Source organism: Ranitomeya variabilis, chromosome 5, assembly GCF_051348905.1.
Source record: "Ranitomeya variabilis isolate aRanVar5 chromosome 5, aRanVar5.hap1, whole genome shotgun sequence".
NCBI lineage: Eukaryota > Metazoa > Chordata > Amphibia > Anura > Dendrobatidae > Ranitomeya > Ranitomeya variabilis.
In genome coordinates this window covers 499,473,556-499,493,891 of record NC_135236.1, presented here as the reverse complement: position 1 = coordinate 499,493,891, position 20,336 = coordinate 499,473,556, and the positions used below count along the sequence as shown (strand labels likewise).

Here is a 20,336-nt window from a genome sequence, read left to right as displayed (position 1 = left end):
AATCAAATGCCAGCACACACCATACGGAGCTCATATATTACCTGCAGCCATGAGGTAGTCCCAGATACGTGGTCCCGTAGCGCACCTCGACGCGCGTTTCACTGCCCCCGCAGTTTCGTCAGGAGGTAATGGATGACCTAATGGTTCGCCTTTTATACTACTCCCGTCCTAATGTGTCTCACACCTGGCTGTAAATGGCGCGCCCCCACCATGTTGCGTGTCGCGGAGAGTGGGGCGGCGCTCAAGGATCACGTCACATAGACACATGATCCGGTCGCATGACTGGGTCCGTAGCCATGCCGACGCGTCTCCATACAGAGCAGCCGCCCATCTCGCCGAGAGGCACGCGCACCAGCCTACAAACCTGTCTCACCCGTGTGTGCGCCTGCAGATTTATAAACAGAGGTAAACAAAATGATATAATGTAGCATTCTCTCGCAATGTTAGGATGCCAATAACCACAGGTTTTAAAGGGATATCAACACCTACAACCCAGACTAGTTACTAAGTTGTCAACAGCAAGAACAGCAACTTAAACACATCTATATACCCAACAAAGGTACATATTATCATACTTCATTAAATACAGAGGCATATAAACATATAATCCAATCTGACATTATAAGTTGCGTATATTAAACATGATGAAAAGTCTATGCACGTAATACCTTTCTTCAAAAAATAATGTGGATCTCACAGTCATTCTGAGAGGACGTTCTGGAGAATTGATCTCCGTATCAGATGTTTATTCCAGCGCTGTTTTACATCAAGCAGAACAAAACCATCAAATTTTCATTATCATGGTTGAAGATGGTAGTCCTATTGCAACAAGACTGAAATGGATATAAATAACAGTGTTATACATAAAATACCTCATATGCACCCACCTCACTAGTGCAACACAGGGAGGCTACATGATTGAGACAACAAACATACATAGACAAGACAAGTACCGACTAAAAGACATATAATGAAAAAAATATTAAAATTCGCGCTAACCTACAAAAAGGATTTAAAGCTCAATGAATCATTAAGGCCTTTTGGAGCCATTGTATTGAGGGAGACAATCCATCTAGTCTCTTTCTTGAGGAGTTCCTTCTTATAATCCCCTCCCCGTATGCCCAACTGTACTCTGTCAATCCCTCTAACTTTCAAAAATTTAGGGTTGCTACCATGATGACTTCTAAAATGTTTTGGAATTGTTTTAAGTATTGTTAGATCAAGGGCTGTGGCTGTCTTTCTAATGTCCCGCATATGTTCCAAAATCCTCACCTTAAGCTGACGAGTCATCATACCTATGTAGATAAGTTTACAGGGACAGTATGCATAGTAGATGACCATGTCCGTAGTGCATGATATATGATGTGTGATCGTATATGTCCGAGTAGCGTCACTGTTGTCAAACGTGAACGCCCTCTCGATGCATTGACATGCCGAACAGTCACCACACTGGAAACTGCCGCACCTTGGGTCTACTCTGTCAGTAAAGGGCGATCTATGAGGTGCCACGTAGTGACTACGTGTCAACAGATCTTTCAAATTTTTGGACCGCCTCCATGTAACAGAAGGGTTTTTAGGCAAAAATCTACATAGGTCCTCATCAGCATGAAGAATGGGCCAATATTTCCTCAGAATGTCCATGATTTCAGTCTATCTTGAATTAAAAGTTGTAATTAGTCTGACTGGTTGCTCATATTCTTGTATCTGTTTTTTCTTTTTTTGGGAAAGTAGTTGAGTCCTAGGTGTAGCTAGTGCTCTCCTATAGCCCTTCCTAATGGACCTGTGGTTGTAGCCTCTCTGTTATAAATTATTTGTCAGGATCCTGGCCTGTTTTTTAAATTTAGTATCATCTGAACATATGCGTTTCATACGCAGGAATTGACCCACCGGAATCGCCCCAATTGTCTGTGGATGATGTGACGAAGTGGCATGAAGGAGGGAATTGGTTGATGTACTTTTACGATAAACATAACTCGTAATAAACCGATTCCCATCCACCTCAATCCAAACATCAAGGAACTCGATTTTTTCTTTACTGTATTTGTACGTAAATCTACGCTATTTGTACGCTAAATCTAATGGTCACTACTCCATGCTAATTCTATTGGATCTTTCCGCAGCATTCGACACTGTGGATCACCAGCTCCTCCTCACTATGCTCCGCTCCATTGGCATCAAGGACACCGTTCTCTCTTGGTTCTCCTCCTATCTCTCTGACCGATCCTTCACTGTATGTTTTGCTGGTTCCTCCTCCTCTCACCTTCCCCTTACTGTTGGGGTTCCTCAAGGATCAGTCCTAGGCCCCCTCCTCTTCTCTTTGTATACTGCCCCTAGTGGACAAACAATCAGTAGATTTGGGTTCCAGTACCATCTCTATGCTGATGACACCCAATTATACACCTCTTCTCCTGCTTTCACTCCGACCTTCTTAGAAAACACCAGTGATTGTCTTACCGCTGTCTCTAACATCATGTCCTCCCTCTATCTGAAACTGAACCTGTCAAAAACTGAACTCCTCGTGTTCTCTCCCTCTACTAACCTACCTTTGCCTGACATTGCCATCTCCGTGTGCGGTTCAACCATTACTCCAAAGCAACATGCCCGCTGCCTTGGGGTCATCCTTGATTCCGAGCTTTCATTCACCCCCCACATCCGATCACTGGCTCGCTCTTCTTATCTGCATCTCAAAAACATTTCTAGAATTCGCCCTTTTCTTACTTTCGACTCTGCAAAAACTCTTACTGTTTCTCTTATTCATTCCCGTCTGGACTATTGTAACTCTCTACTAATCGGCCTCCCTCTTACCAAACTCTCCCCGCTCCAATCTGTCCTGAATGCTGCTGCCAGGATCATATTCCTCACCAACCATTACACCGATGCCTCTACCTTGTGCCAGTCATTACACTGGCTACCCATCCGCTCCAGAATCCAGTACAAAACTACTACCCTCATCCACAAAGCACTCCATGGCTCAGCACCACCCTACATCTCCTCTCTGGTCTCAGTCTACCACCCTACCCGTGCCCTCCGCTCCGCTAATGACCTCAGGTTAGCATCCTCAATAATCAGAACCTCCTACTCCCGTCTCCAAGACTTTACACGTGCTGCGCCGATTCTTTGGAATGCACTACCTAGGTTAATACGATTAATCCCCAATCCCCACAGTTTTAAGCGTGCCCTAAAAACGCATTTGTTCAGACTGGCCTACCGCCTCAACGCATTAACCTAACTATCCCTGTGTGGCCTATTAAAAATAGAAAAAAAACAAAACACATAATCAGGTTCCTTGCATCGTGTTCTCATACACTTTATGCAGTTAATAGCCCTCTGTGTCTGTACTGCTACATACTTAGGCTGTTAACTGGTTCATGCAGCTTTACATGAACACCCGGGCCTTACACTATGGCTGGTCTAAATAACTAAAGCAATTGTTACCATCCACCTCTCGTGTCTCCCCTTTTCCTCATAGTTTGTAAGCTTGCGAGCAGGGTCCTCATTCCTCCTGGTATCTATTTTGAACTGTGATTTCTGTTATGCTGTAATGTCTATTGTCTGTACAAGTCCCCTCTATAAGTTGTAAAGCGCTGCGGAATATGTTGGCGCTATATAAATAAAAATTATTATTATTATATATTATTACATTAACCTAATATTTTGTTGATTATTGTTCAATTGATCCATAAAGGTGTTCAATGATGTTTCATCACCCTGCCAGATAAATAATATATCATCGATATATCTGGACCATGAGATCACGGCAGAGAAACTTTCCAAATTATAAACGACTTCCCTCTCCCACAGCCCCAGGAACAAATTTGCATATGAGGGCGCACAAGTCGCCCCCATTGCTGTTCCCTGGAGCTGTAGGAAAAATTTGTCTTTGAAAGTAAAAAAATTATGAGTTAATGTAAAAACTAAGAGATCAATGACAAACTGTATAAGCTCATCATCCAGATCCATCATCTGTAGGAAGAATCTTGATGCCGTGATCCCATGGTCATGACATATCGATGTATATAATGACTCGATGTCACATGTAACCAGGAACATATCCTGTTCCAATTGGATATTGTTAAGTCGAGCCAAGATGTCAGTAGTATCTTTAATAAAAGATGGCAGGGTTTCCACGCATCGCTGTAGATAGAAGTCAATAAATCTACATACTTGCTCATTTAGTCCACCTATACCGGAGACAATGGGGCGACCCGGTGGGTTATCCTTATCTTTGTGTATCTTCGGTGTCAAGTAGAATGTTGGGACCACTGGAGATTGATTAATTAGGCCTTCCAACATTCTATTTGTTATAAGTCCCTGATCCCGGGCTCCCTGCAGCATAGAGTCCAGTTCTGATTTGAACTTTACAAGTGGATTAGTCTCCAATTTTCTGTAGCAATGTCTAACACTGAGTTGTCGCAGAGCCTCCCTCTCATACATCTCACATGGCCAGATCACAACATTTTCCCCCTTATCGGCCGGTTTAATGACCACTTGTTTCATATTACGAAGTTCTTGAATAGCCTTATTTTCCAAATATGTTAAATTGAATGAGGCTCTATCCTCAGACAGCTTAGATAAATCACGTTTCATTAGTTTCATAAATATCTCAACATTATTGCAAATACCTGAAGGGGGGAACTGTTGTGATCTGGCGTGCAGATGTACAGGAAACCGAACATCCTCCATTGAGGCCTGTTCGGCCAAAAGTGCTTCCAGATCTGCCAGGGCCTGTTGTTCTGTACAAGTAGGAAATTCATTTTTAGATTGGTTAACAAAAAAATTTTTAAAAGACAACTTTCTAGCGAACAGCTCAATATCCTTGACTACAGTAAAATAATCAAATTTGGCTGAGGGAGAAAAAGTGAGACCCTTTTCCAATACCTTAATCTGTGGTGGGGTTAAGGAAATATTTGACAAATTGATTACCTTAAGATCTAGCGTGTCCGTTTGTTCATCTTTTTGTAATAGTTGCGTGTACGTGCTGGAGGGAGTGGAGTTACGGACCTGTGGGATAGTTGATCTATGTTGCTTCCCTTTCCTAAACCACTCCGTTTTCCTAAAAAAGGCTCTCCACATGAGTCTTCAGACAAAGATGACACAACTGATGAGGAATGAGACACAGTTTTTGGGTGCAGTTTTTTATACTGCCACCTATATATCTTGTTAGAGGAATAGTCTTGTAGGTCTCGCTGGAATTTACGGACCTTCGTTGCCTTCGTTTATATATATATATATATATATATATATATACGTACAGTATATATATATATATATATATATATATATATATATATATATATATATATATACGCTGCTCAAAAAAATAAAGGGAACACTTAAGACAACAGAATACAACTCCAAGTAAATCAAACATCTGTGAAATCAAACTGTCCACTTAGGAAGCAACACTGTTTGACAATCAATTTCACATGCTGTTGTGCAGAGGGAATAGACAAGAGATGGAAATTGTTGGCAATTATCAAGACACACTCAATAAAGGTGTGGTTCTGCAGGTTTTGAGTGCCTGACGTCCACAGATGGGGGTTGTGCTCACAGCCCAACACCATGCAGGACGCTTGGCATTTGCCACAGAACACCAGGATTGGCAAATTCCGCACTGGCACCCTGTGCTCTTCACAGATGAAAGCAGGTTCACACTGAGCACATGTGACAGACGTGACAGAGTCTGGAGATGCCATGGAGAGCGATCTACTGCCTGCAACATCCTTCAGCATGACTGGTTTGGCAGTGGGTCAGTAATGGTGTGGGGTGGCATTTCTTTAGAGGGCCACACAGCCCTCCATGTGCTCGCCAGAGGTAGCCTGACTCCATTAGGTGTCGAGATGAGATCCTCAGACCCCTTGTGAGACCATATGCTGGTGCGCTTGGCCCTGGGTTCCTCCTAATGCAGGACAATGCCAGACTTCATGTGGCTGGAGTGTGTCAGCAGTTCCTGCAAGATAAAGGCATTGAAGTTATGGACTGACCCGCCCATTCCCCAGACCTGAATCCAATGGAAGACATCTGGGACATCATGTCTCGCACCATCCACCAACGTCACGTTGCACCACAGACTGTCCAGGAGTTGGAGGATGCTTTAGTCCAGGTTTGGGAGGAGATCCCTTAGGAGACCATCCGCACCCTCATTAGGAGCTTGCCCAGGCATTGTAAGGAGGTCATACAGGCACGTGGAGGCCACACACACTACTGAGCATCATTTCCTTGTCTTGAGGCATTTCCACTGAAGTTGGATCAGCCTGTAACTTCATTTTCCGCTTGATTTTGAGCACCATTACAACTCCAGACTTCCATGGGATATTAGTTGTGATTTACGTTGATAATTTTTAGGTTTTATTGTTCTCAACACATTCCACTATGTAATGAATAAAGATTTACAACTGGAATATTTCACTCAGTGATATCTAGGATGTGGGATTTTAGTGTTCCCTTTATTGTCAAACTACTGTGCCATTTATTGTCAAACTACTGTGTTTTCTCTTTTTAAATCATAATGACAACCCAAAACATCCAAATGACCCTGACCAAAAGTTCACATACCCTGGCAATTTTGGCCTGATAATATGCACAGTTGACACAAATGGGTTTGAATGGCTGATAAAGGTAACATCCTCACCTTTGACCTGTTTGCTTGTAATCAGTGTGTGTGTGCATAAAAATCCAGACAGAGTTTTGCATCTTTCATCCAGCCACTGACGTTTCTGGATTGTGAGTCATGTGGAAAACAAAAGAATTGTCAATGGATCTACGGGAAAAGGTAGTTGAACTGTATAAAACAGGAAAGGGATACAAAAAGATATCCAAGGAATTGATAATGCCAGTTAGCAGCGTTCAAACTGTGATTAACAAATGGAAAATTATTGGCTCTGGAAAAACAAAACCGCGGTCAGGTAGACCAACAAAAATGTAGTCTACAACTGTCAGGAACATTGTTTGCAAAGAAAACCCCACACATAACATCAGCTGAAATACTGGAGTCTCTGAAAAGTAGCTGTGAGGCTGTTTCAAGATGCACAATAAGGAGGCACTTGAAGAAAAATGGGCTGCTTGGTCGAGTCGCCAGAAGAAAGCCATTACTGCACAAATGCCACAAAGTATCTCGCCTACAATATGCAAAACAGCACAGAGACAAGCCTCAAAACTTCTGGAACAAGGTAATTTGAGGTGATGAGACCAAAATTGAAAAAATGAACCTTTTGGGCACAAACATAAACGTTACATTTGGAGAGAGGTCAACAAGGCCTATAATGAAAGGATCACCATATCTACTGTAAAGCATGGAGGTGGATCGCTGATGTTTTTCAGATGTGTGAGCTGCAAAGGTACAGGAAATTTGGTCAAAGTTGAAGGAAAGATGAATGCAGCATGTTATCAGCAAATACTGGAGGCAAATTTGCACTCATCAGCCCGGAAGCTGCATATGGGACATACTTGGATGTTCCAACATGACAACAATCCAAAACACAAGGCCAAGTCGACCTCTCATTGACTACAGCAGAACAAAGTGAAGGTTCTGGAGTGGCCATCCCAGTCTCCAGACCTCAATATCATTGAGCCATTCTGGGAAGATCTCAAGCTTGCAGTTCATGCTAGAAACCCCAGGAATTTACAGGAACTGGAGGCTTTTTTGCCAAGAAGAGTGGGCAGTTTTACCATCTGAGAAAATAAAGAACCTCATCAACAAATACCACAAAAGACTTCAAGCTGTCATTGATGTTAGAGGGGGCAATATACAGTAATAAGAAATGGGGTATGTAAACTTTTGATCAGGGTCATTTGAATGTTTGGCTTGTCAATATGATTTAAAAAGAGAAAACACATTAGTTTGTCAATAAATGGCTTCGCCCAACCACTAACTATGAGTTGGGAAAAAGTTTTGGTGTTATCATTCATATTCTCTGAAAAAGGTCAAAAATGCAAAAATTCAGCCGTGGTATGTAAACTTTTGAGCACAACTGTGTGTATATATATATATATATATATATACATATATATATATATATATATATATATATGTATATATATATATATATATTCATAAGCAGACTCATGAATTCCCCTGTGTACTCACTTTGCGCTGTGGGTATTTGCCGGTTTCTGAGCCCGGACTAGAAGATTTGTGTGAGATATACACAGGGGCGGACACTGACAGCTTGGGGCCCCTGTGCAAGAAATATGTCTGGGCCCCCCTCCCTGCCTGGCATGTCGCTTGCGATAAGGGGAATCTGGCTATGGAACCCCCTGGAGCTTCAGGCTCTGCGCAACAGGCCAGATTGCCCTCATTATCACAGTTCACACGGCGCCATAGTAAAAGTTCTATTTGGGCCCTCACACATATATATACTGTATATTGTTACAGAGCTGGAGATTTATGTCTCCGTTAGGATTCGGTTCTGCTGAACCCAACCATGTATATATTATATTATATGTCTAGTATGTATACCATTTGGTGTCTGATAAAGTAAGTAATAAGTTATCCCTAGTCCCGATGATAAGGGATAACTTACTGACTTTTGGAGGACTGACCACTGAGACCCCCAGCAATCCTGAGAACAGGACTGCAGCTCAGTCATGAATAGATTGTAGGTGTGCATTCTTCACTTCCGATCTATTCTTTGTTTATGGGACTGATGGAAACAGCCGAGAGAAGCGCTCAGCATCTCTATAGATAATGACGAGCAGAGGCCAAGCATTCACAATTCTGCTCCATCCAGGATGAGTCCACAGACTCCTGTTCTCAGAATCTCAGAGGGAGGGGCAGTGGTTGGATCCTATGGATCAGAGAAAACTTGATTATTTGGTGACTATCCATTTAAAGAGCCAGGTTGATTTTCCTACTCTTTACAATTACAGTATCATACAAGAACCAAAAACAAAAATGTTCACATGCACAAACACATACACACGTGTATATACATAAACATTCATACATACATGCACACACACACACTCATATACACATAGATACACACACACATATTATACACACATACATACACATATGCATACAGTACATTCATAAACAGAGACACACATACACATACATGTATAAACACATGCACACACATGTATATGCAGCGCCCCAGAGTCCTGGTCATTGCAGTACTGATGCTCCGCTGCTAAGGGGAGTGATGGTACGTCTGATGGCACTGAAGGAGTTCACCTGACCAGGTATCACAGACACCAATACACTTCATAGTCTGGCCTCCAGGGGGAGCTAAGGGCGCTATGTATTAGGCCACTCCTCACAATCTGGTAAAACTGGGGGATAGATAGAAAGTTAGACAGAAAGCTGACTGGGTTGGAACCAAGCAACATCCTGTGGCAGAGGGTGTTGCAGGGGAAGATTCAGGGGGGTCCCTGTCAGGGGTGGGATCCTGACAGAGGCCTAGTGAACAGGAAAGAACGTTAAGGAACCGCGCCTGCACTACATCGCGGCGGTATCTCAAGAAAGGACAAGAAGCGAGGTTTATTGTGGAGAGTGAGAAACGAGATCAAAGCAAAAAGGAGATAACACCAGTAGGAGTCGTGCTGTAAGATCGAGGCAACATTCTACTGAGGCGCGTAGCCGGTGGCCAGAATGCCGAGGAAGTATAAGGCTCCAAGCAATACTTCAAACAGAGGCAGGACAGTTGATTTTAGGTTGGCTGTCTCACCAAAATCACCTAAGAAGACATAGGGGGCAACTGTGTGAGAGGGGCGACACTAGGGTCCCGGAAGAACTCCAGGCCTTCCCGTCATACGGGTGCGTCCTATCCATATCATCTGAGGGGACGGAGAAGAACATCAGAACAGAGATAAGTTGTGGGAAAGAACATCAGAAGAACATCAGAAACAGACACAACAGTTGTGAGGACTATCCCAGGTGCTCAGCAGGGAAGTAGTACAATACACAGGCGCTAGAAGGTAGGCACAGATTTCCACCTGCAAAGGGAACTCTGGAGGTGCCATCGGACCGGCCGGTCTCAGACAGCCCTGTTAACCGTACTCTGGATTGAGGACCTTGAAGCCTTCAGTAAAGAGGTAAAGAGACTGCAACCCTGTGTCCTCGTTATTCATCGCGACCTGCACCACGCACCACCACCTACACCTTTCATTGGACGCCCCTTAACAGGGTCACGGACCGGGTCTAACCACCGTGACAACCCCAGAACTGAGCCAGAGAGGCCCGGTACCGAGAACCCCGCGGCCCTGCGTCTGGGGGTGCTCCAAACTTGGCGTCATGAACAGGATCTACTTAAGCCTGAAGAATCAGGTCATGTGTGCCTTGGAACTGTGATTTACTGTGCTTGAACTGTGATTTATTGCAAAGACTGTGCATTGCCATCACCGCCAAAAGTTCCCGCCAAAGCCGCCGCCATTATAGCGCCAAGTGAAGTGCAGGAGAAGAAGAAGGGCATGGAAGTGGGCGTAACCAAGCTGAAGAGCGCGAAAAATCATGGCCGCCCAGTCTAAATATTATTGCACCGTGAGGACGTGTCCGTCAGCAGCCGAGATCCGCCTCCTGATTCTCAATGGTGGGCGGAGGCAGAGGAAACGAAACCGCCCACGAAGGAGAGAGCGGGAAAAGGATGAGGAAGAAAAAGCGAACCCCGTGGAGGACGCCATGGCGAGCTGCCCGGAACCGGAGCGTGGGGTCGGAGCAGAGGACTCCCCCAGCTACTTTGAGGGACACCGTGACCAGGTCTCCACCGCTGATACTGACTTCCTGCAGGCCGGAGTGGATGAGCTCAGCGACCAACTCCGGCGGACGCAGCTGAGCACTGAGGCCGGGTGGAAGAAGACCTTCATCGGGAGCCTCACCAGACATCTGTCGGCAGCCTCATCTGGTCCGGAGCAAGAAAGAAGTTCCAGCGCTCCAAAGCCAGAAAGCAAGGCCCTGCTGGAAAGCGAGATGCTGCAAACGGAGATGACAACGCCGCAGCGAAAGGCCCTGCAACCAGCGTTCCAGATCCCAGCGGAGACGGAGCAGATCGGCACCGGAGGGACCACATCTGAAGCAGGTATGAAGAACGACCCTGCCTCGCCAGCAGAGGACCTGCTGATAGGCCCCGTCGCGGTACCCCCTCTCCCTGGGACCTATAGACTCCGGCGCCTTACACCCTGGGATCGGGCCACGGGTATGGAGCACTTCTTAAAGGCCCCGATCTCGCCGATCACCTTGCCAAGCGAGGTCTATGCGGAGCTACGGCTGCCAGAGCGAGAGTAAACCTCGATGCCATGGATATGTAAATAGTTAACTGTTTGTTTCCCTGCTTTTTGCTGCTTTAAACCCGACTAGGGTTATTCTTAAAGGGATCCCTTCGTTTACCCGGGATCCCTATTGCTTTTATTTTTGCTTTAATTTCCTTTTTGCTCCCTGTTCACCCATATTATAAAGACTACCGAATCATGGACGGTGAATGGTTCACAAACTGCTCTGTAAATAGTTCGCACCCTCTTAAGGGTGCCCTCTACTGGTTTTACAACAAAGAGAACTCTTTGCGAAGAAACTGTTCCTGGGAACAGCATGGGAGTTCCTACCTACACGGACTCGCAGCATGAGTAGCTGCACCACCTTAAAGAGACTTGGCTCCCTCTTAAAGGGAATGTTTGTTAGTTGTATTTAAGATACAATGCCGCCTTGAAAGAGAATAGATAGAAATAATGTTTTACATAGAAAAGTTATATGTAATTAGTTAGTTGATTATAGAAAATGTTTAATAATGTGTTAGAGAATGAGGACAGGAAAGTGAACCCGTAGGGGTTAGTGAGTGAGTCCTCCTAGGAGCCATAGAGAGATGGCTCAATGATACTGTACTAAGGAAAGAGGCAGTAGGCCTGGGCAGATAGACAGGCGGTCCTGCATGAGACAATCAGAGAGTAAAAAAAAAATGTTGCACTTAAAAGAGAAAAATAAAGAAAAAGTTAATTTATATTTTAGGAGTTTATCATAGGCCTTTAGTGGATTCAGCTTACACGTCCTTAGAGGCAAAGTTAAATTATTGTTCAGAATTTGCACTCAGTAGAATACCCGGCTGGGTAATAGAAGTTATTTATAGACTGTTATTTAAAAATAATAAACCATGTTTGTAATGTTCAAGAGTCCTCACCTCCCATAAAGGGAAGCATTGTTACTTTCACTTGTTATTTGTTTACTGCATTTCAAAATTTGTATGTCTTTTGCTGACATGTATTGTTGTTTTCTTCCCAGTCCGGGAGTACTGGATTTAACCGGGGGGGAGTGCAGCACCCCAGAGTCCTGGTCATTGCAGTACTGATGCTCCGCCGCTAAAGGGAGTGATGGTACGTCTGATGGCACTGAGGGAGTTCACTGTTGTGAATTCCGTTCTTGGGCTCCCTCCGGTGGTTGTAAGTAGCACTTTTGTGAATTCTGCTCTTGGGCTCCCTCCTGTGGTTTTGAGTGTTATAGCTGCTTCTTGGATTTAGCATCAGCAGCTGCTTCCACTGATCGTCTTTCTGGCTCGGCTATTTTAGTCTGGCCTTATCCCTCAATCAATGCCAGTTGTCAATTGTTCCTGCTTGGAGATACTGCTCTTTTGGATTTCCCTGACACTCTGACCAGATCTGCAAAGATAAGTCCTTGCTTGTCCTTTTGCTGTCCACTTGTTGTGGACTTTATTGTTCAGCACATTCTATGTTTTGCTCATTTGTCCAGCTTATCAGTATGGATCTATTCAGCTAAGCTGGAAGCTCTGGGCTGCAGATTTTGCCCTCCACACCTTTAGTCAGGTGTGGAGATTTTTGCATATCTCTGCGGTGGACTTTTTCTAGTTTTTATTACTGACTGCACAGTGTTCTTTCCTGTACTATCTATCTAGCTAGAAGTGCCTCCTTTGCTAAATCTTGTTTCATACTACGTATGTCATTTCCCTCTCCACTCACAGTCAATATTTGTGGGGGGCTGTCCTATCCTTTGGGGATTTTCTCTGAGGCAAGATAGCTTTCCTATTTCTACCTTTAGGGGTAGCTAGTTCTCCGGCTGTGACGAGGTGTCCAGGGAGTGACAGGAACATCCCACGGCTACTGCTAGTGTTGTGCTAAGATCAGGAACTGCGGTCTGTATAGTTACCACCTGCTCAGAGCTAGTCGCATGTCGCTCCTAAATTACCAGTCCATAACAGTTCACCTGAACAGGTATCACAGACACCAATACACTTCATAGTCTGGCCTCCAGGGGGAGCTAAGGGCGCTATGTATTAGGCCACTCCTCACAATCTGGTAAAACTGGGGGTTACATAGAAAGTTAGACAGAAAGCTGACTGGGTTGGAACCAAGCAACATCCTGTGGCAGAGGGTGTTGCAGGGGAAGATTCAGGGGGGTCCCTGTCAGGGGTGGGATCCTGACAGAGGCCTAGTGAACAGGAAAGAACGTTAAGGAACCGCGCCTGCACTACATCGCGGCGGCATCTCAAGAAAGGACAAGAAGCGAGGTTTATTGTGGAGAGTAAGAAACGAGATCAAAGCAAAAAGGAGATAACACCAGTAGGAGTCGTGCTGTAAGATCGAGGCAACATCCTATTGAGGCGCGTAGCCGGTGACCAGAACGCCGAGGAAGTATAAGGCTCCAAGCAATACTTCAAACAGAGGCAGGACAGTTGATTTTAGGTTGGCTGTCTCACCAAAATCACCTAAGAAGACATAGGGGGCAACTGTGGGAGAGGGGCGACACTAGGGTCCCGGAAGAACTCCAGGTCTTCCCGTCATACGGGTGCGTCCTATCCATATCATCTGGGGGGACGGAGAAGAACATCAGAACAGAGATAAGTTGTGGGAAAGAACATCAGAAGACCATCAGACACAACAGTTGTGAGGACTATCCCAGGTGCTCAGCAGGGAAGTACTACAACACACAGGCGCTAGAAGGTAGGCACAGATTTCCACCTGCAAAGGGAACTCTGGAGGTGCCATCGGACCGGCCGGTCTCAGACAGCCCTGTTAACCGTACTCTGGATTGAGGACCTTGAAGCCTACAGTAAAGAGGTAAAGAGACTGCAACCCTGTGTCCTCGTTATTCATCGCGACCTGCACCACGCACCACCACCTACACCTTTCATTGGACGCCCCTTAGCAGGGTCTCGGACCGGGTCTAGCCACCGTGACAACCCCAGAACTGAGCCAGAGAGGCCCGGTACCGAGAACCCAGCCCTGCGTCTGGGGGCGCTCCATATAAACATATATACACATGTACAGATAGTCACACAGGGCTGGCTCTAGCTTTTCATGAGCCCCGGACGAAAGAATCTGAGTGGGCCCCCTTAACACATACCACGATTCATAATGCACAGATAAGAAATATAGGTATAGTACAATGCCAAAGATTTTACTTACTTCTTACATTAGATGAGTGATATCTAGTGTAAACTCTATAATAGCTCAGAAACCGAACAGTAAAGTCCTCCATACAGTATTTTGGGCACCACATAATGCTCCATACAGTATAATAAGCCCCATATATTGCTCCATACAGAATAATGGGCCCCATATATTGCTCCATACATTATAATAAGCTCCATATATTGCTCCATACAGAATAATGAGCGCCATATATTATAACATACAGTATAATGAGCCCTATATAATGCTCCATACAGAATAATGGACCCCATATAATGCTCCATACAGAATAATGGGCCTCATATATTGTTAAATACAGTATTATAGGCCACATATATTGTTCCATACAGAATAATGAGCCCCATATATTGTGCCATACAGTATAATGAGCCCAATATAATGCTCCATACAGAATAATGGACCCTATATAATGCTCCATACAGAATAATGGGCCTCATACAGTATATCGTTAAATACAGTATTATGGGCCACATATATTGCTCCATACAGAATAATGGACGCATACACAGTATTGCTCAATACAGAATAATGAGCCCCATAAATTGATCCATACGGTATTATGGGCCCCATATATTGATCCATACAGTATAATGGACCCCATATAATATTGCATGGGGAATAATAGGCACCGTGTATTGCTACGTACAGTATAATGGACCTCATATAATGCTCCATACAGTATAATGGACCTAATATAATGCTCCATACAGAATAATGGGCCCCATATAATGCTCCATACAGAATAATGGACCCCATATAATGCTTCATACAGAATAATGGGTCCCATATAATGCTCCATACAGAATAATGGGCCCCATATAATGCTCTATACAGAATGATGGACCTCATATAATGCTCCATACAGAATAATGGGTGCCATATAGCGCTTCATACAGAATAATGGACCTCATATAATGCTCTATACAGAATAATGGGCCCAATATAATTCTCCATATGTAAAAAAATGAATAAAAATAACAAAATACTTACCACTCTCTTCCCCCACTGCTCCAGGCTCCGTTGCTCGGGGCTTCTCAGCGTCCTTTGGCTCTCTGCAGTGCACAGCACAGAGGGCACGCTGTAGTGAAGTCATCACGTGTTCTGACCTGAGACGCCAGAGAGTCATGGAAACTGGAGCTGCAGAAGAACAGGGAGAGGTAAGTATTTCAGTTTATAGCAAGGGGGGTCCGGCGCCAGCATCCGCACTTGCACAGGGCCCTCCCGACTCATGGGCCTCATAGCGTGCTGGTGTCCCTGATGGTCCCGAGGTCTGCAAGGGCCCCCCTCCACCTTAGGGCTTTGATGCAGCTGCATTGGCTGCACAGACGGTATGTCCACTCCAGCCTCTTGTATAAGAGTGAGGTGACCAGGCCTAGTTTCAATAATGTAACTACACCATACAGCAGTGATGTCACCATCCAAAAACTAGCATGTAAAATGACAATAGTAAGTCCCAAGCTTATTTTCTGCATGGTCTTTAGAATGACCAGTGAAGCCCCCCACCCTTTATCACCATATATGGACAGCTATGGAAACGCACAAGGGTATTATTCACACCTAGAATTGCCACCTATACAATGGACAAGCAGTAAATGGTTTTGCTGAATTGGCCCTTTAAAATTAAAAAGTACCTGACAATATATTTTCCGCTCTGGGTGCTGCATAACAGTGATTCCGCCCCTCACCCCCCCCTCCCGTGTATCATCCAGAACCCAGTCCCGCACATCACTGAGGCTGTGGAAAGAGTGCGCACGCGCACAGCAGCAGCAGTGAGTCACAAGCAGAGCCTTCTCCAGTGACTCACAGAGAGGCCCTCCCCCTCCCTCCCTCCTCTCTTCCTGTTCCTGCTTATGCCACCCATCACCGCACAGCACCTCACCAGTGACAGCCGGCCGGACAGCAGAATAATGTATGCTAAAAGGTGAGGAAGAGGCCCGTTTGACCATCATATCACATGCGTGCAGCAGAGTGGACCCCCCTGCTTCTCCTGTTAGCAGTAATACTGCCGCCGGCTGTCATTCACAACATAGCTATGTATGTCCCTCGGGGGCCCCCTCCCACTCTGGGCCCCGATGCAGTTGCACCAGTTAAACCGGCGGTATGTTATACATACTCCCTGCCAGAGCCTGCTCAGTGTGTGTAGGCTCACTCCTTACACTTGCATCCGAATGTGACCCGACAAAACATTGCATCAATGTTAGTTTATGGGGCTGTGCACATGGCAGATTTTCACTGTGAGTCGCCCTCCAGGGCCGTGGGGTACTTTGCACTGGGTCCGGTACTAAAAGGGGGATGTCACAGTGGCGGCGACCCGGTCCATGGCCATATTAAAGGGAATGTCCTTAAAGGGGTTTTGAATAAAGTTTGTGTTCGTGACGCCACCTGTAGTATTCGGTCAGTAGGGACCGACCCTGCTTATAGGGGTCCACTGGGGTGATGTTAAGGCAGCTGAGATGGTATAACTTCCCACAGGTGAAGTAAGTCCCCAGGGCTCCCGGTATGTAGGTGAAGATGGTGAGTGGTGCAGTAAAGAACAGAGGACACAGGGTTTGCAGTCTCTTTACCTGGTTTACTGAAGACTTCAGCCAGCCGCAGTCCAGGGCACAAGATCACAGGTACAGGTAGGGTCTGGCCGGCTTGGAAGCAAATTCAGAGTCCCCTTTACCAAATGGAGTTAGAAGCCATCCTATTAGTGTGGTGTTGTTGAGGTCCCTTACTGCCTCTGGCTTCTGGCAAGGTCCTCAAAGTCCTCTCTGTCCTCCATAAAGGTGAGACACAAACCCATGTGACAGGTGGCTCGAGCCTTTTTAAAGGGTCTCTATCATGACCCGGGCTCTATGCACCACTGTGTCTCCTGGGTATTAGGGCGGACAGGTTACTTCAGCTGTCCTGCCTATTTCTGCTGTAAGTCTAGGAGTCCCTCACAACCTCGGTCTTCCGGCTACCGGTTTCTGCGCTTCGCAGGGAGATAGCCCAATCGCAGCTGTCCTCCCCAGTTGTCTCTCGCCTGTGCTTCACTCTCCTGCATGCTCACTACAAATCTGTTCTTCTTTCTGTGTCTCTGTCCAGGAGCTGCAGCACCCTCTTGGCTACATGGCTCCTTCAGTCCTTCAGACTGCTCTCTTCCTTCCTTCCTCTTTCTGCCAGGAGCTGCAGACTCTCAGGTCTGCTCAGCTATTCTCCTCTCTTACCAGCTCCACCTAAGCTGATGTTCCTTGACAAGCTCCTCTCTGGCATTCCCTGACAGGAACTGACTCTCTGACTGCCTTTCCCTCCAATCCAGAATATTTATATAGGGGAGCCACCCACAAGCTGGATCAGAGCTCCCCCTTCTGGCCTGGAGTGTGAACATGTTGTATGCTTGTGTTTACCTGGTGAAAGAGACCTTCCTTCGCTTCCAAGCATGACATCACTCTCTCCGTGAGGAAAGCAATGCCACTGCGACAACCAGGACCCTGAGGTGTCACAACTGCATCGAGTTTGGTCCAACATTCGGATTGCACTCGGCCATGCAAGTCAATGAGTGCATGAAAAACATGTTATTACAGTCGGATGACATCTCAGTGCATTCCAACCTTGCACATATTGACACAATGGAGAAGATGCAGATTTTATTTCTCCATCTTCTCCTCGTCTGAAAGAATCAGATAACACTCTGATCAGAGTGTGATTTGCAAAATGGACCCGATTTTCTCGGGTGAATACACTCTCGTTTACACCTGTCCTGAGACTGTAAACTTTAAGTCATATTAACTTATCCATGCGTGTTTCCATCATTGCACCATTTTTAGCTGTTTTTGAGGTTTAAAAGACTCAACTACGTAGTGAACTGCAGGCTAACCAGAAAAAATATGTACAGATGAAGCCTTCTCAATAGACATGAGCTGATCAGGCAAAATTTGAATTCACCTATTTGTGTGCATTTTCCCTGGAAATTTGATGAGCAGAGAAGTTATTATTAGGGTTGAGCGAAACGGGTCGGCCATTTTCAGAAGCCGCCGACTTTTGGCAAAGTCGGGTTTCATGAAACCCGACCCGACCCCTGTGTGGGGTCAGCCATGAGGTCGGCGATCTTCTGAATCTGGTATCGGAATTCCGATACCGAGTTCCGATATGTTTGCGATATCAGGAATCGGTATCGGAATCCATATTTAAGTGTAAAATAAAGAATAAAAATAAAAAATATTGATATACTTGCAGCGCCCCAGAGTCCTGGTCGTTGCAGTGCTGTGGCTTCGCCGCTAAGGGGAGCCATGGTACGTTCGATGGCACCGAAGGAGTTCCTCCAATCAGGTATCACAGACACCAATATGTTTCACAGCTGGGCCTCCGGGGGGAGCTAAGGGTGCTATTCATTAGGCCACTCCCCACCATAGTGGGTAAACTGGGGGTCAGGCAGGAAGTTAGTAGAGAACGCTGACGGGATTGAACGGAGCAACACCCTGTGGCAGGGGGTGTTGTGAAGGGAGAGACTGTAGGGTCTCTGCCAGGGGTGGGATCCTGGCAGAGGCTTGGCATAGAAAGAACGTAACGGGTCCGCGCAGGCTCCTGGAAGCGGCGGGACTCAAGAAAGGACTAGAAGCGAGATAGATTGTGCTGAGTGAGAAACGAGATCAAGCAGAAGGAGAATACCAGCAGGGGTTTTGTTGAAAGAGGCAGCACCCTGCTGAGGCGCAATACCGGTGGCCGGAACGCCGAGGGAGTGGATTAGAATACAGCTTCAAGCCATACTCCAAACAGCGGCAGGACAGTCGGTCTCAGGCGGGCTGTCTACCACATATCACCTATGAAGTCTTGGGGGGCAATTGCGGGAGAGGGGCGACTCTAGGGTCCCGGAAGAACTCCAGGCCTACCTGACAAACGGGTGCCATTCCAACCTGAATACAGGGAAGGGGTGGATTACAGAGGAACATCAAATCGAGTTGTGAGGGAACTTAAGAAACAGACACAACCGTTGTGGGGTTACTTTCCGTAAGCACAGCAGGGAAGGACTACAACACATAGCGCTAGAAGGAAGGCACAGATTTCCACCTGAGAGGAGAACTCTGGAGGTGCCATTGGACCGGCCGGACTTGCGTAGCCTGGTGAACCGTGTTCCGGACTGAGGACTCAGAGATCTCCAGTAAAGAGGTAAAGAGACTGCAACCTGGTGTCCTCGTTATTTACCGCGACTTACACCCCACAACCGCACCGCACCATTACTACCACCTATTACACCGGACGTCCCCCACTGACGGACAGGGCCACGGACCGGGTCTAGCCACCGTGACAACCCCAGGACTGAGACCTAGAGAGGCCCGGCTCCGGGTACCCCTCGGCCCTGCGGCGGTGTGGGGGCGCTCCAAATCTTGGCGTCACGAACAGGATCTACTTAAGCCTGAAGAATCAGGTCATGTGTGCCTAGAGACTGTGATTCGTTGTGCTTGGACTGTACTTTATTGTAAGACTGTGCTGCGCCATTAGCCGCCAAAAGTTCCCGCCAAAAGGCGCCGCCATTGCTACACCGAAGGGGAAGGAGGGCGTGTTATGGGCGGAGACTCCCAGTGTGGCGCGAGAAATGGCTACCGCCCCCTGCACTTCTGGCTGCAGAGGAATGACCTGCCCCAAAGCAGAAGAGAAACACCCCTTGATATGCAACGGCGGGAAGCGGGTGACGGAGAAGCCCGACCTCAGAGAAATGGCGGAGTTAGGTGCATGCACTGCCACCGACTATCAGGCAGCGATGATGAACGGCGAGTGCCTGAGCGAGGAAGAAGCGGTTCAGGCCTGCCTTTCTTCACCGGAGATGGACCGGAAGCCTGCGGACCCGACAGCGGAGTTACGTCCACCAATCCCGACCTCGGAGTTAGAGGAGGAGGAACCACAGCCAGCGGAGCCGAATCCGAGCATCCCATTGGAGGAGCCCCGGTCCGGGCTGCAGCAGACTCCAGCGTCCTCGTTAACGGACCAGAGCGACGCCGGTG

At 46.4% G+C, this 20,336-nt stretch overlaps 1 long non-coding RNA gene across 2 annotated transcripts; it reads right to left on the bottom strand.

Annotated features, from left to right (window-relative positions):
• Positions 1-652: 652 nt before the first annotated feature.
• LOC143773768 (uncharacterized) lies at positions 653-16,104 on the bottom strand. 2 transcript variants are annotated; one of them, XR_013215357.1, is made up of 4 exons: positions 16,005-16,104; positions 15,364-15,510; positions 4,924-5,098; positions 653-833 (listed from the first exon to the last, which is right to left on the bottom strand). It is a non-coding gene; the product is annotated as an uncharacterized LOC143773768 (long non-coding RNA). The 2 variants fall into 2 exon arrangements; XR_013215356.1 differs by lacking the exon at positions 653-833 and having other exon boundaries at positions 4,851-5,098.
• Between the last annotated feature and the right edge of the window lie 4,232 nt (positions 16,105-20,336).